This window comes from Bubalus bubalis, chromosome 4, assembly GCF_019923935.1.
Source record: "Bubalus bubalis isolate 160015118507 breed Murrah chromosome 4, NDDB_SH_1, whole genome shotgun sequence".
NCBI classification, from domain to species: domain Eukaryota; kingdom Metazoa; phylum Chordata; class Mammalia; order Artiodactyla; family Bovidae; genus Bubalus; species Bubalus bubalis.
Window position 1 is genome coordinate 97,644,670 of NC_059160.1, and position 14,327 is coordinate 97,658,996.

Sequence of the window (14,327 nt, forward strand, 5' to 3'; positions counted from 1 at the left end):
GAGCGACTTCACTTTCACTTTTCACTTTCATGCATTGGAGAAGGAAATGGCAACCCCCTCCAGTGTTCTTGCCTGGAGAATCCCAGGGATAGCGGAGCCTGGTGGGCTGCCGTCTATGGGGTCGCACAGAGTCGGACACGACTGAAGTGACTTAGCAGCAGCAGCAGCAGTGGAATGTTTTAATAAGCATTGGCTTCCCTCATGGCTCAAATAGTAATGAATCTGCCTCCAAAGCAGGAGACCTGGGTTTGATCTCTGGATGGGGAAGATTCTCTGGAGAAGGAAATGGCAACCTACTCCAGTATTCTTGCCTGGGAAATCTCATGGACAGAGGAGCCTTGTGGTCTACAGTCCATGGGGTTGCAGAGAGTTGGACACAGCTGAGCAACTAACAGTTCAGCTCACTTCAGTGGAATGTTTGGATAAGCACTGAATAATAGAGGAAACGATCATTGTACTTGGGAACACATTTGTGAGCGTTAATTTTCAAGTAATTAAAATGCAAACGGAAAACGTTTGTATCTACTAGTATTCTCATTTGAGCAGCACCCCAGAAAACCTTTGGTGTCTAGATGGAGATACGGCATACAGTCCCAGGAATGTACACCATCTCAAAAAATATTTCTTCAGACTTCTTTACAAAAGCAAATTCAAACAAATTCTAATTCAGTCTAATTTACTGGTTTTCATTGTTTAGAATCATTACAGATACTTACTGTGAAGGTTTCTGTAGGTCAGTGATTCTCACAGTGGGCTCCCTGGGTCAAAAGCCTCAGTACCACTTGAGACTTGGTTTGAAAGGCGAATTCTTGCCCCTCCCCACCTCCTGAGTCAGAATATCTAGGGGTGGGGCCCACAGTCTCCCAGTGATTTTTTACAGATGAAAGATTTGAGAGCTGCTGCCTTAGGGGGAAAAAGATCTAATTTATAGATGTTGGCCTTGTGATAACCTTTGCATTAGTCCTTAATCCTTTCATATTGGTCTCTTTAGAACATCATTTACTTAGAACTTTGAAAAATGACTTGACCTTCTCACTTTACTACTGCCACTGTCAAACCCAAAATGCAGTATCAAGGGCATTTCTTTATTTTGCCAGCATGGAGCCAGCATAAATAGTCTGAGCTCCTGCCAAAGCTGTCTAGCAATGAATTGTTTCAGTTGAGGAAGAAAGAAAAATGAATCAAGTATTTTAGCTTTGGGTTTGTGGAAATGAAGGTTGAACTTCATCGGCAAGTCCCCTCACGAAAGCCTGATTGTAAAACTGTGTCTCCTGGGGGATGACGATAATGGGATATTTGACACCCATCCAGAAACTTGGAACCTCTGGTTGTATCTTAAGTAAGAAATTAAGTCTACAGAAAGGTCACAAAGGATTATCAGGGGGAAAAAAGATAATGTAACCTCTAAAGAATAAAAGGGACAGGGAGGCATTTTGATTGGGGAAGGGCTGCCATGGTGCAGAGGGGATCCTGAGGGCCAGCTTCTCCTTCAGGACCTGGGGCAACCTTCTTGAAACAAAAGTGAAAGTGAAGTCGCTCAGTCGTGTCCGACTCTTTGTGACCCCATGGACTATAGCCTACCAGGCTCCTCCCTCCATGATATTCTTCAGGCAAGAATACTGGAATGGGTTGCCATTTCCTTCTCCAGGGGATCTTCCCGACCCAGGGATCGAACCTGGGTCTCCTGCATTGGAGGCAGATGCTTTAACCTCTGAGCCACCAAGGAAGCCTCAAAACAAAGGTGGGCCTTTACTTGATCAGGATAAGTCTTGACTGGGAAGAAAGCCGCTTGGGATGAGCCCCTTTACAAAGTCTAAATCCTGATAAGCTCTTTTTGTATCATGAATACCTAGATCTGAGGCTTCAAGCTGTAGAATTCTGACCTGCCTTCTAGTTTTTTTTTATTAGTTTTATAAAAAAAAATTGGAGAATAGTTGATTTATGATTTTGTGTTAGTTTTTGCTGTACAGCAAAGTGATTCAGTTAAACATATACGTATATCCACATATAGATGTTCTAATAGAATCCTTAGATTGTGTTCTCATAGAGGTCATGAGAGTATTGAGTGGCGTTCCTTGTGCTGTACAGTAGCTTTCTTACTAGTTACCTGTTTTATATATATCACTGTGTATGTGTGTCAATCCATCTCTCAATTCATCCCTCCCCACCTTTCCCCCTTAGTATCCATAAGTTTGTTTTCTATATCTGTGTGACTTTCCAGTTAAAAAAGAAAAAATCCCACATTAAAAGTTAAGTGTTTTTATAGAAAAGTTTGGATTGCAAGTTTTTTTGTTTTTTTGTTTTGTTTTGTTTTGATCGCAAGTTTTATTTTTCAGTGAACCATCTGGCAACACCACATTCCTATTCCCACACTTCGTATCTGTATAAAAAGACTAGACCTGAGAATAGGCTCCCTGTGTTGGGAGGACAAGCAGGGTCCAGTTCACTGTACTCCCGGTCTCCCGGACTCAGGCTGGTGCTGGCTCTCATTGATCTTTGTGTTGATAGACTTTTATTTCTTCTAACAGAACCAGAGAATGGCCCTCTACTGGAAACAATCCCAATGTCCATTTTAATAGAATGTCCATCATCAACAAATACATTGATATAGTAAACTCTGAGGGTGAAGGAACTGTTGCTCTAGTCCCAAACACGAAGTTCAGAGAAAGAAGCCAGACTCTGTGTTTGTATTTATAACAACAACAAGAATAGGCCAAGTTAAGCGACAGTATTGGAAGTTAGAATTGAGATTTTCGTCTTGGGAAGGGACAGTGACTGTGAGTCAAGAGTGGGACTCCTGGGAACCCTATACGTTCAGTCTCCTGAGCTGTGTGCTGGCACCTGGGTGTTGTCTTTGTGGAAATTCATTCACTGGTCACTTACACTGAGTGCACGTCTCTGTTTACATACGCTTTGCTTGAGTACAAGTGAAAGAGCGTGCCTGTGCTAACATTGTATCCTGCTTTACTTCTTGTTTACACTGACTTCCAGGCCAATATGGGTCTTCAATTGAAAAATTTCTTAAAAAGCTTGTTTTCCTAGTGTTTGAAAAGAGGTATGATTTCTTTTCTATTTTTAAAAATTTAAAAAAATATTTATTTTTTAATTGAAGGATAATTTTTACAGAATTTTGTTGTCTTCTGTCAGTCATCAACATGAATCAGCCATAGGTATACATATGACCCCTCTCTCTTGAACCCCGCTCCCATCTCCCTCCCCATCCCACCACTCTAGGTTGATAGAGAGCCCCCGTTTGAGTTCCCTGAGACATAGAGCAAATTCCCATTGGCTATCTATTATACATATGGTAATGTAAGTTTCCATGTTACCCTCTCCATACATCTCACCCTCTCCTCCCCTCTCCCCATGTCAATAAGTCTATTCTTTATGCCTGTTTCTCCATTGCTGCCCTGCAAATAAATTAATCAGTGCCATCTTTCTAGATTCCATATATATGCATCAGTATACGATATTTTTCTCTTTTTTTTTTTTTCTTTTTTTTTTTTTTTTTTTTCCACCCCTGGTAGCTGTATGGAGCTGTTAAGGCACAGAGCTGGCCCTTGAACACACCCAGGGGGGTTCGCTCTGTCTCACACGCCATCTCCGCTGCCTCCGCGGCGGCGAGGCCCAGCCCTCCCGATGTTTTTCTCTTTCTGACTTACTTCGCTCTGTATAATAGGCTCTAGTTCATCCACCTGATTAGAGCTGACTCAAATGCGTTCCTTTATATGGCTGAGTAATATTCTGTTGTGTGTATGTACCACTGCTTCTTTAGCCGTTCATCCGTCAGTGGACATCTTGGCTGCTTCCATGTTCTAGCTATTGTAGATAGCGCTGCAGTGAACATTGGAGTACATGTGTCTTTTTCAGTTTTGCTTTCCTCAGGATATATGTCTAGAAGTGGGATTGCTGGGTCATAGGCTGGCTTTATTCCTAGTTTTTTAAGGAATCTCCATACTGTCTTCCATAGCGACTGTATCAATTTACATTCCCAACCAAAAGTGCAGGATTCCCTTTTCTCAACACCGTCTCCAGCATTTATTGTTTGTAGAATTTTTGATTATGGCCATTCTGACTGGTGTGAGGAGTTACCTCATTGTAGTTTTGATATGCATTTCTCTAGTAATGAGCAATGCTGAGCATCTTTTCAGGTGTTTGTTAACCACCTGTATGTCTTCTTTGGAGAAACGTCTGTTTAGGTCTTTTCCCCACTTTTTGATTGAGTGGTTTGTTTTCTTGCTATTGAGTTGCATGAGCTGCTTGTATATTTTGGAAATTAATCCTTTGTCAGTTGTTTCATTTGCTATTATTCTCTCCCATTCTGAGGGTTGTCTTTTCACCGTTTTATAGTTTCCTTTGCTGTGCAAAAGCTTTTAAGCTTAATTAAGTCCACTTGTTTACTTTTGTTTTTATTTGCATTACTCTAGGAGGTGGGTCACAGAGGATCTTGCTTTTTTTATTTATGTCATTGAGTGTTTTGCATATGTTTTCCTCCAAGAGTTTTATAGTTTCTGGTCTTACATTTAGGTCTTTAATCCGTTTTGAGTTTATCCTTGTGTATGGCATTAGGAAATGTTCTAGTTTCATTTTGTTCACATGTGGCTGTCCAGTTTTCCCAGCACCACTTATTGAAGAGGCTGTCTTTGCCCCATTGTATATTTTTGCCTGAAAAGAGGTATAATTTTTATTTGAGCTATTTTTTAGGTTTTAGGGTTATAAAAGTCCAGTGCAGCCATGTTTAAAATGATTAATTTCAATGTCTACAGATACATCTCAACATCTTTGAGTTGTTTGTTCAAGAAAGTTTTTCTAGGCAGTACATATTCTGAGCCATTGCATATCTGCTATAATATATGAATGCTGGATGTAGAATTCTTGAACTAAAATATTTTCTTCCTAAAGTCTGTAGATGTTTTTATAAGATTTTCAGTCAATAGTATTTGTGATAGGAAGTCAATAGACTTATTGCTCTTTAGTGGGTACTTAAAACTTTACAAACTTCTTTGTGATGTATATATTTTTTAACTATTTGTTCCTATATTTTTTCTTTAAAAAAATTGTTTCTTTATACTTGAAATTAGAAGTATTCAGTCAGGATATGTAAGAGTGGGTTTAATTTTGCCTAGGATTTCGTATGTACTATCAACTGTTTAATTATCAGTTCAGTTCAGTTGCTCAGTCGTGTCCAACTCTTTGTGACCCCATGAATCGCAGCACGCCAGGCCTCCCTGTCCATCACCAACTCCCGGAGTTCACTCAGACTCAATGCCCATCGAGTCGGTGATGCCATCCAGCCATCTCATCCTCTGTCGTCCCCTTCTCCTCCTGCCCTCAATCCCTCCCAGCATCACAGTCTTTTCCAATGAGTCAACTCTTTGCATGAGGTGGCCAAAGTATTGGAGTTCAGCTTTAGCATCAGTCCTTCCAAAGAACACCCAGGACTGATCTCCTTTAGAATGGACTGGTTGGATCTCCTTGCAGTCCAAGGGACTCTCAAGAGTCTTCTCCAACAGCACAGTTCAAAAGCATCGATTCTTTGGCACTCAGCTTTCTTCACAGTCCAACTCTCATGTCCATACATGACCACTGGAAAAACCATAGCCTTGACTAGACGGACCTTTGTTGGCAAAATAATGTCTCTGCTTTTGAATATGGTATCTAGGTTGGTCGTAACTTTCCTTCCAGGGAGTAAACGTCTTTTAATTTCATGGCTGCAGTCACCATCTGCAGTGATTTTGGAGCCCCCCAAAATAAAGTCTGCCACTGTTTCCACTGTTTCCTCCTCTATTTCCCATGAAGTGATGGGACCAGATGCCATGATCTTAGTTTTCTGAATGTTGAGCTTTAAGCCAACTTTTCACTCTCCTCTTTCACTTTCATCAAGAGGCTTTTTAGTTCCTCTTCACTTTCTGCCATAAGGGTGGTGTCATCTGCATATTTGAGGTTATTGATATTTCTCCCGGCAATCTGGATTCCAGCTTGTGCTTCTTCCAGCTCTTTCTCTTGTTAGTTCTCTTTCTTTGGGGGACATCTGCTATTATCACCTGACTGATATTTCATGTCTTCTCTACATTATTTTTATTGGTTTTACCTTCTCCTTTGTAGTTGGGGATAATTTCTGGATGTCATTCACTATTTTGCTTGTTCCATTTTCTTCACAGTCCAAACTGGATTTTTTTAATTTTTTTTAATTTTTTTTAATTTTTAAACTTTACATAACTGTATTAGTTTTGCCAAATATCAAAATGAATCCGCCACAGGTAACTGCTTCTGTAATAACTTTTCCTCCCAGATGGCTCACTGGTAAAGAATTTGTCTGCCAATGCAGGAGATGTAGGTTTGATCCTGAGTAGGGAAGATCTCCTGCAGGAGGAAAGGACAACCCACTCCAGTATTCTTTGTTTGGGAAATCCCTTGAATGGAGGAGCTGGGTGGGCTACAGTCCATGGGGTTGCAAGAGTTGGACCGATTTAGCAACTAAACAACAACAACATAATGGTTTTAATGTCCATTTTACTTTTAAGATAAAGAGGACTATTCCACTGTCACTCTTTTTTTTATTGCAAATGTTTCCTTTCCATGATGATACACTCTAGGGTCTTGAATCGTGTTCAAATATGAATTATTTAATGTATTATAAATGGAGGTGTATGCTACATTCTGCTATACACTTGTGATCTAAAAATCGAAGTCAAAGAATCCTGAATCAGATTAATCAGATAATTTCTGGGTTTTCTATTTCTTGAAATAACTTGATTTCAAAGAAAGACAGCTCTTCTAGCCATCTCAGAATCTTTTATTTTATTCCCATGTTGTGTAGACTCTTTTAATGGGCTCTGTAGTTATTGTATTTACTATTATTGTAAAGGGAAGTATTTACTTGTTTGGCCTCCAATAAGCATTGGTCTGGGTTCTGATAATGTGTGGATTTATGACAAGCTATCTCAAATAGAATTTGTTTAAAGGAAGAGATGAGAAAAATATAATTATATCATCAGATGGCTTGCTCACTGGTTTTTAAGACTAAGAGGCATGGAGAAGGATCTATAGCCACATCTTCAGTCACAACTAGCTTTCTGTGCCGTTGCACACGTGTAGGGCAGAACAGCACCCCGTCGTGCTTAGTCTTCTGCTTGCTGAGGCTCTTTACTAGGAGGGAAGTCTGAGGCCTCCCAGTGCAGCAGCTGTTCATTATTAGCAGAGGCGAGAGGGCCCTAGGGCTGGACTTAGCAGTGGGTTCTCAGTGCACTCCTTCCTGAGTTATAGGGCAGCACCAGACTCTCCTCTTCAGCTTGGGGTTTTAGTACACATTTGTTAGTAGCCTCCCTGGATCCTTGACCTCTTCCCCTTTCCAAAGACCTGTGACTTCCATTTAGGTTTTATGTGTTTCCATCATGCTTGTTCCATGCCCAGCTCGAAGGGTGGAACACATGACCTTTGTTAAGCCAACTATGGCTTCCAGCCTCCCTAGCTGCGAGGAGTGTTTGGAGGATGGCATGTCAACTAAGCCAGTCTAGTCCAGTCAATGTGACTCTTAGGAATTTTGCTGCGAATACAGAACAGCTCTCTTTTCTGATGGATGTGAAAGAGGAGATGTGTGGCACTGGAACTGTTGGCAACTGTCTTCGTGAAGAAGCCAGTCTTAGGATATATCTGACACCAGGGCTGGGAGAGTGGAGTTGGGGAAAAAACAAAACAAAACTGGGCCTCAGTGATGTCACTGAGTCGCCGAAATAGTTGTCATTGGACTCTAGAAAGACATTCTTCTACATTTATCTTTTCCTAAGTTATTAAATTTCCTTTATTGCTAAGTCACTTGAGTTATGCTTTCTTTGCTTGCATACAGATGGATCCTCAATAATATAACGGTGTCATTGGGGGTCTATTAGTTCCTCACCCTACCATCTAGAAATGTTGTTCTCAGGAAGTGGGCAGCTTTCATCATCTTTATTTGATTCAGGACTGCTTAGACTGTGTTTGGAGATTAAACTGTAGATTTCTGATCTGCAGGTGGCACCAATCCTTGATTTCTAGTGGTTATGCAGGTGTTTTTTAATATGATTATTTTGTTGGTCACTGTATTAGTTTTCTATCACTGCATAACAAATTATGCTAAGTTTATTGGCTCAAAACAGCTGACATTGATTACCTCAAGTTACTGTGGATTAGCAGTCAGGGCAGAGCTTATCTGAGTCTTCTGTTCACCATCTCACAAAGCTATGATCAAGATATTGGCTGAGCTGCATTCCTTTCCGGAGTTTGGAGTCATCTTCAAATCTCGCATGGTTGATGAAAGAATTCAGTTCCCTGTGGTTGAAAGACTGTGGCTCTCAGGTCCTAGAGGCCACCTCCAGTTCCCTGCCACATGCTCCTCTCCATAGGCAGTTCACAACACAGTTTGCTTTGTCAAGGCTAGTGGGATGGCCTTTCTTTCCAATTTGGTAAGATGGAGTCTTGTAGATATGTGGTAGTTTAGTTGCTAAGTCGTGTCTGATTCTTGCGACCACATGGATTGTAGCCTGCTAGGCTCCTCTGTCCTCTGTCCATGAGATTTTCCAGGCAAGAATACTGGAGTGAGTTGCCATTTCCTTCTCCAGGGGATCTTCTCAACTCAGGGATCGAACCTGGGTCTCCTGCACTGCAGGCAGATTCTTTACTGATTAAGCCACCAGGGAAGCCCATACTGTATAGCATAGTCTCAGGAGTGACATTCCATCACTTTTGCCATATTCTATAGCTTGGAAGCAAATCACAAGTCCCATCTGTAATAGCAAGGAGGGAGTTACTCATTGTGACTTTGGGGTCACATTAGACTGTGTCCATCACACTCATTTCAGTCAGTTCAGTTGCTCAGTTGTGTCTGACTCTTTGCAACCCCATGGACTGCAGTACACCAGGCCTCCCTGTCCATCACCAACTCCCAGAGCTTGCTCAAACTCATGTCCATCAAGTTGGTGATGCCATCCAACCATCTCATCCTCTGTTGTCCCCTTCTCCTGCCTTCGATCTTTCCCAGCATCAGGGTCTTTTCTAAGGAGTCAGTTCTTCGTATCAGGTGGCCAAAGTATTGGAGTTTCAGCTTCAGCATCAGTCCTTTCAGTGAATATTCAGGACTGATTTTCTTTAGGATTGACTGGTTTGATCTCCTTGCAGTCCAAGGGACTCTCAAGAGTCTTCTCCAACATCTCAGTTCGAAAGCATCAATTCTTCATCGCTTAGCTTTCTTTATGGTCCAACTCTCACATCCATACGTGACTACTGGAAAAACCATAGCGACTATGTGGACCTTTGTCAGCGAAGTCAAGTCATTTCAACAGTAATTTAGTTTTTTTTTTTTTTAGAATTGGGATGTGGCTAAAATATGTCCCCAGCTTTTCACACTGTACTTTGTTTGACTCTTTGACATCAGATTGAAAAATGATTTTAGGGTTTCTGAGAGAAAGAGAAGCCAATATGGAAAAGTGGAAATAAACCAAGCAACTGAACATCATAGCAGCCTGCGAGAAAGGCAGAACTAAAGTTTCACAATTGCTTAGGCTGCCCTGGCTGTGTAACAGCCCATCTGTGTATGCCAAGACCCAACAGAGGCACTGCTGCTGCTGCTGCTGCTAAGTCGCTTCAGTCATGTCCGACTCTGTGCGACCCCATAGACGGCAGCCCAGCAAGGCTCCCCGTCCCTGGGATTCTCCAGGCAAGAATACTGGAGTGGGTTGCCATTTCCATCTCCAATGCATGAAAGTGGAAAGTGAAAAGTGAAAGTGAAGTCGCTCAGTCGTGTCCGACTCTTGTGACCCCATGGACTGCAGCCTACCAGGCTCCTCCGTCCATGGGATTTTCCAGGCAAAAGTGCTGGAGTGGGGTGCCATTGCCTTCTCCAACAGAGGCACAGTGGGGTGTATTTCTTCTGTTCAGTTTTAGTGTGGGCTGCTTTGAATTTTACTTTGTTATTCAACAGGGGCTCACAGTAATGTTCAAACTTACCTGAATGAATTTGTTCTTATATTGACTAATCTAGAGTCAAAGCCCCTACCTTGGAAAGTGTAGAGATGAGATTTAGGTATGAAATTCATTTCTGAATTATGCTAAAGTTATAAGCTGCTGTTGATTTATCCAGCACATTTTACCCAGCTCAACTCAACCAATTTTTAGTGATGACATTTTTAAAGTGACCAGAGTTTACCTCTCTCGTCAAAATTCTAGCTGTGAAGAAGTTACCAACTACAATAACAATCTTGGAAATGAGTTTTAAAAGCCCAATAGAGGAGCAAAAGCAAGCCTGTGAATTTTAGTTTTCGCTGTAGTGACACTAGAACAGATCATTTGAATGAAAATTATTCTGTTACTTCTTTGTGATTTAGGACCCATTGTAAGACTTCATCCACTTCCCTGTGATCGCTGTCCCCAAGTCATAATTCTAGCATGATTATGTCAAAATTATCTCCGCAGTAGTCAGTTGTGGTGTTACAAAGAGAGAATTAAGACTTTAGGTGGTGAATAAGCAGAAGCAGCAGGAGCCCTAGAAACAGAGAGGCATAAACCTTCTGCTCTTCTGAAAAATGTTCCTGAAGACCGCAGAGTGAGGGAAGAGAAAAAACATGGTTTGTTACATAAGCCAGAATCATTTCTAAATGGAGGGACAATGGATCTAATTTTCTCAAATGATGCTCATGAAATTGTTCTCAAGCAAAGGCAGTCTGTGAGATGGGTCATATTATTGTCACGTTATCTATGGATGTAAAGTTTTTCAAAGCACAATACATACTCTTTCCTATACCACCTACAGTCATTATATAAGATAGTCATCTTTAGACTTTAATGACCAAAAAACATTTTACCTGATTTTGTTGTCTTTGCATGCAGAAATATTTCTTAGGCTATTGTCTATGGGATTATATAATCTGATACTTGTGCATGTGTAATAGCCTAACAGGTGCATTTTTTGAGGAATAATCAGTGTACAAGGCTGATACTATCATATTAGAAAGTTAAATAATCACTTGCAGTTAATTGGTTTTATTTCTTTCAGCAGAGGTTGCTGTATTCAGTGCCTATGCATTTTGTTTAACCCCAAGAGTGCCCTTTGTGTGTGGTTAAAGACTCAGCATCTCACCAAGTGAAATAGATTAACTCAGGAAAGATTCGGAGAAGGCAATGGCACCCCACTCCAGTACTCTTGCCTGGAAAATCCCATGGGCAGGGGAGCCTAGTAAGCTGCAGTCCATGGGGTCGCTAAGAGTCGGACACGACTGAGCAACTTCGCTTTCACTTTTCACTTTCATGCACTGGAGAAGGAAATGGCAACCCACTCCAGTGTTCTTGCCTGGAGAATCCCAGGGACAGGGGAGCCTGGTGGGCTGCCGTCTATGGGGTCGCACAGAGTTGGACACGACTGAAGTGACTTAGCAGCAGCAGCAGCAGCAGGAAAGATTACAGGGGTCCATAGAGCCTTGTCTGAAAAACATCAGTGTTTTATCTGCTTTTCATAAGGAGAACTTTTTAAAAATTTATTTATTTTTACTTGAAGGATAATTGCTTTACAATACTGTGTTGGTTTCTGCCATACATCAACATGAATCAGCCAGAGGTAAACACATGTGCATTCCCTCTTGGACCTCCCTCCCACCTCCTACCCTATCCCACCCCTCTAGGTTATCACAGACCCCTGGTTTGAGTTCCCTGCATCATACAGCCAATTCCCACTGGCTATACACTTTACCTACAGTAGTGTGTATATATTTCCATACTACTCTCTCCACTTGTCCCACCCTTTCCTTCCCCCATCCCATGTCCAGAAGTCTGTTCTCTATGTGTGCATCTGATAAGGAGAAGTTTTAAAATATGTAGTATATTCTACTTTTAATACTGTATGTGACAAAGATTCTCCTGCTGTCTTTCTGGGCAAGATGGGGAAACGGGGGCTAAGCTGGAGTTCACGTAGGTTAATGGGGATAAACTGTATCCCAAAAGGGCTCATGTGGAGGACAGGCTATAGAGGGGTCCACGAGTTCCTGTTTGGTCTGTGTTGATTAACATTTTTATCAATGTTTGTGTGATGGCATAGAAATCTGGTTTATCAGATTTGTCATGGTCACAATGATAGACAATGTGGTCAGTGAAATAGACAAATGAATCAAAATTATGCAAGACAACTTGTTCACTGATGAGGGTGATGAAAGAAATCCAAGAAGATGGTATATGACTGGGGTACACACTGAAGAGATTAAAGTTTCTCTTTAATTCTGATATTAAAAATGTTTAAAAGTCATACAAAAAAGTTTCTCATGCACTCACTTTCTAAATGCTAACACTTTGGCATGCTTTCTTAGAGACTTAAAAAAATGTGTGTGTATTCATGCTCATACATATAGCTCTATTGATATGTTTTGGATGCATATGATTAATACGGATATATGTTGGCTTGTGAAAAAATATTACAGGTAAAGCTAAGTCCTGCTACCATCTGATGTGTCCCCCCACCCCCATTCCTATGTTGAATCCTAACTTCCAAGCATGATGGTATTAGGAGATGAGGCCTTTGGGAAGGTAACTAGGTCATGACCCTCCTGGTTGGGCTTAGTGTTCCTACAGAAGAGACTCCAGCATCAGTCAGGGTTCAGCGAAGACCCAGAGAGCTTGGGGCGATGGTGGGGACTTAAAGAACGGGGTTCAGTAATGCAGGCTGCCCTCTTTTCATCCATGTGCCAAATAGTCAAGGTCATTCTGGCCCAAGAATTTGGAGCTCTGCTGCTCAGCTCCCAGCAAGGCTAAGGGCAGACTCTGTGCAGAGGGTTCAAGGGATAGGCAGACATGGGGAAGATGGTGGGAGATTGGTCATCTGGGGGCCCTAACTTTTACAGATGAAACAATTTATATAAACTAAGCAGAGCTGTCAGGCTCTCCTCAAAAAAAAAAAAAAAAAAAAAATCCCCTGAGAGATCCGTATCCTTTCCTCTATGTCAGGACACACAACAAGAAGTTGCCCTCTAGGAAGCGAGCCCTCAGCAAACAGTCTCCTGGTGTCTCCATCTTGGCTGTCTCAGCCTCCCACTGTGAGAAATGAGATTTCTGTTGTTCACAAGTCACCCAGTCTGTGGCATTTGTTGTAACAGCCTGAATAGACGAGACAAGACCTCCTTGACTTCTTTCCTGATTCTTCACTTCCCAACTTAATTCCCACAGTTAAGTTTGAACTTCAAGAACTTTTAAAACAGGGTATTGTATTGTTTTGTATGTGGCAAAATTTATAGGGATGGCACCATGCTGTGCGATCATTATTTGTGCTCTTCACTTAATGGTATTTTTGAGATATAAGCGTGGTTTTGCATGTCCTTTGACTGACCGTAAAAGCCAAAGTCCTGACAAACCTGTGTTCTCCCCTCCCCGCCGGTTACTTCCAGGCCCTCATTTTCTGTTGCATTGCCTCTCTTGCCACAGTGACATTCTTGCTGCTTTTTGGACACATTAGATATGCTTCTGTTAAACCAGGGACTTTGCACTCACTGCTTCCTCCATTTGGGCTGCTCTTCCATTAATATACTAGGGCTTCCTCAGAAAAGAAAACAGCTAACGATCTCAGTTCACATAGGGAGGTCTTCTCATTTTATCTAGTATTGCAGCTGAATGATGGCTTGCTGCTGCTACAAGGGATGGGATGAAAGGGATGTCTTGCCAAGTAATTCATAGCAGCTTCCTCGAACCACCTCTACTCTGAATTCATACAGAGCGAACATGTTTAAACATCTTCTGAGTTGCTTGGAACTCACAAACTAATGGACATACAAACAACTTTTTGGCATTTTTTTTTTTAATCTCCCTGGACTATGCACATGCAATGGGACCATGCACACGCAAGTTACAAAAACAACAAGTTACAAAAACAACTTATTGAGCGTGTACCATAAGCCCTTTCTCCAGCACTCCATGAGGAGGGGATCATTACATCCTTGTTTTACAGGTGTAGAAACTGAACTGGTAAAGTGAACTGAACTGAGAGGTAAAGTACATTGTCCAAAGTCACGTGTGTGTGTCCATTCCATCATGTCCAACTTTGTGACCCCACGGACTGTAACCCACCAGGTTCCTCTGTCCATTGGATTATCCCAGCATGAGTACTAAAGTGATTTGCTATTTCCTCTTTAAGGATATCTTCCTGACTGAGCAGTTGAACCCATGTCTCCTGCATTTTCAGGTGGATTTTTTACCACTGAGCCTCCTGGGAAAGCCCCCAAAGTCACTTAATTCTCAGCTAATAAGTGGCAGAGTTATCATTCAAACCAGGTCTTTTTGACTTCTTCTTAATCATTTTATGATAAGCATTTATAAGAAGA

The 14,327-nt window shown here is 41.6% G+C and overlaps 1 non-coding gene across 1 annotated transcript; it reads right to left on the bottom strand.

Annotated features, from left to right (window-relative positions):
• Positions 1–1,654: 1,654 nt before the first annotated feature.
• Positions 1,655–1,726, bottom strand: TRNAW-CCA. The gene has a single exon. It is a non-coding gene; the product is annotated as a tRNA-Trp (tRNA).
• Positions 1,727–14,327: the final 12,601 nt, after the last annotated feature.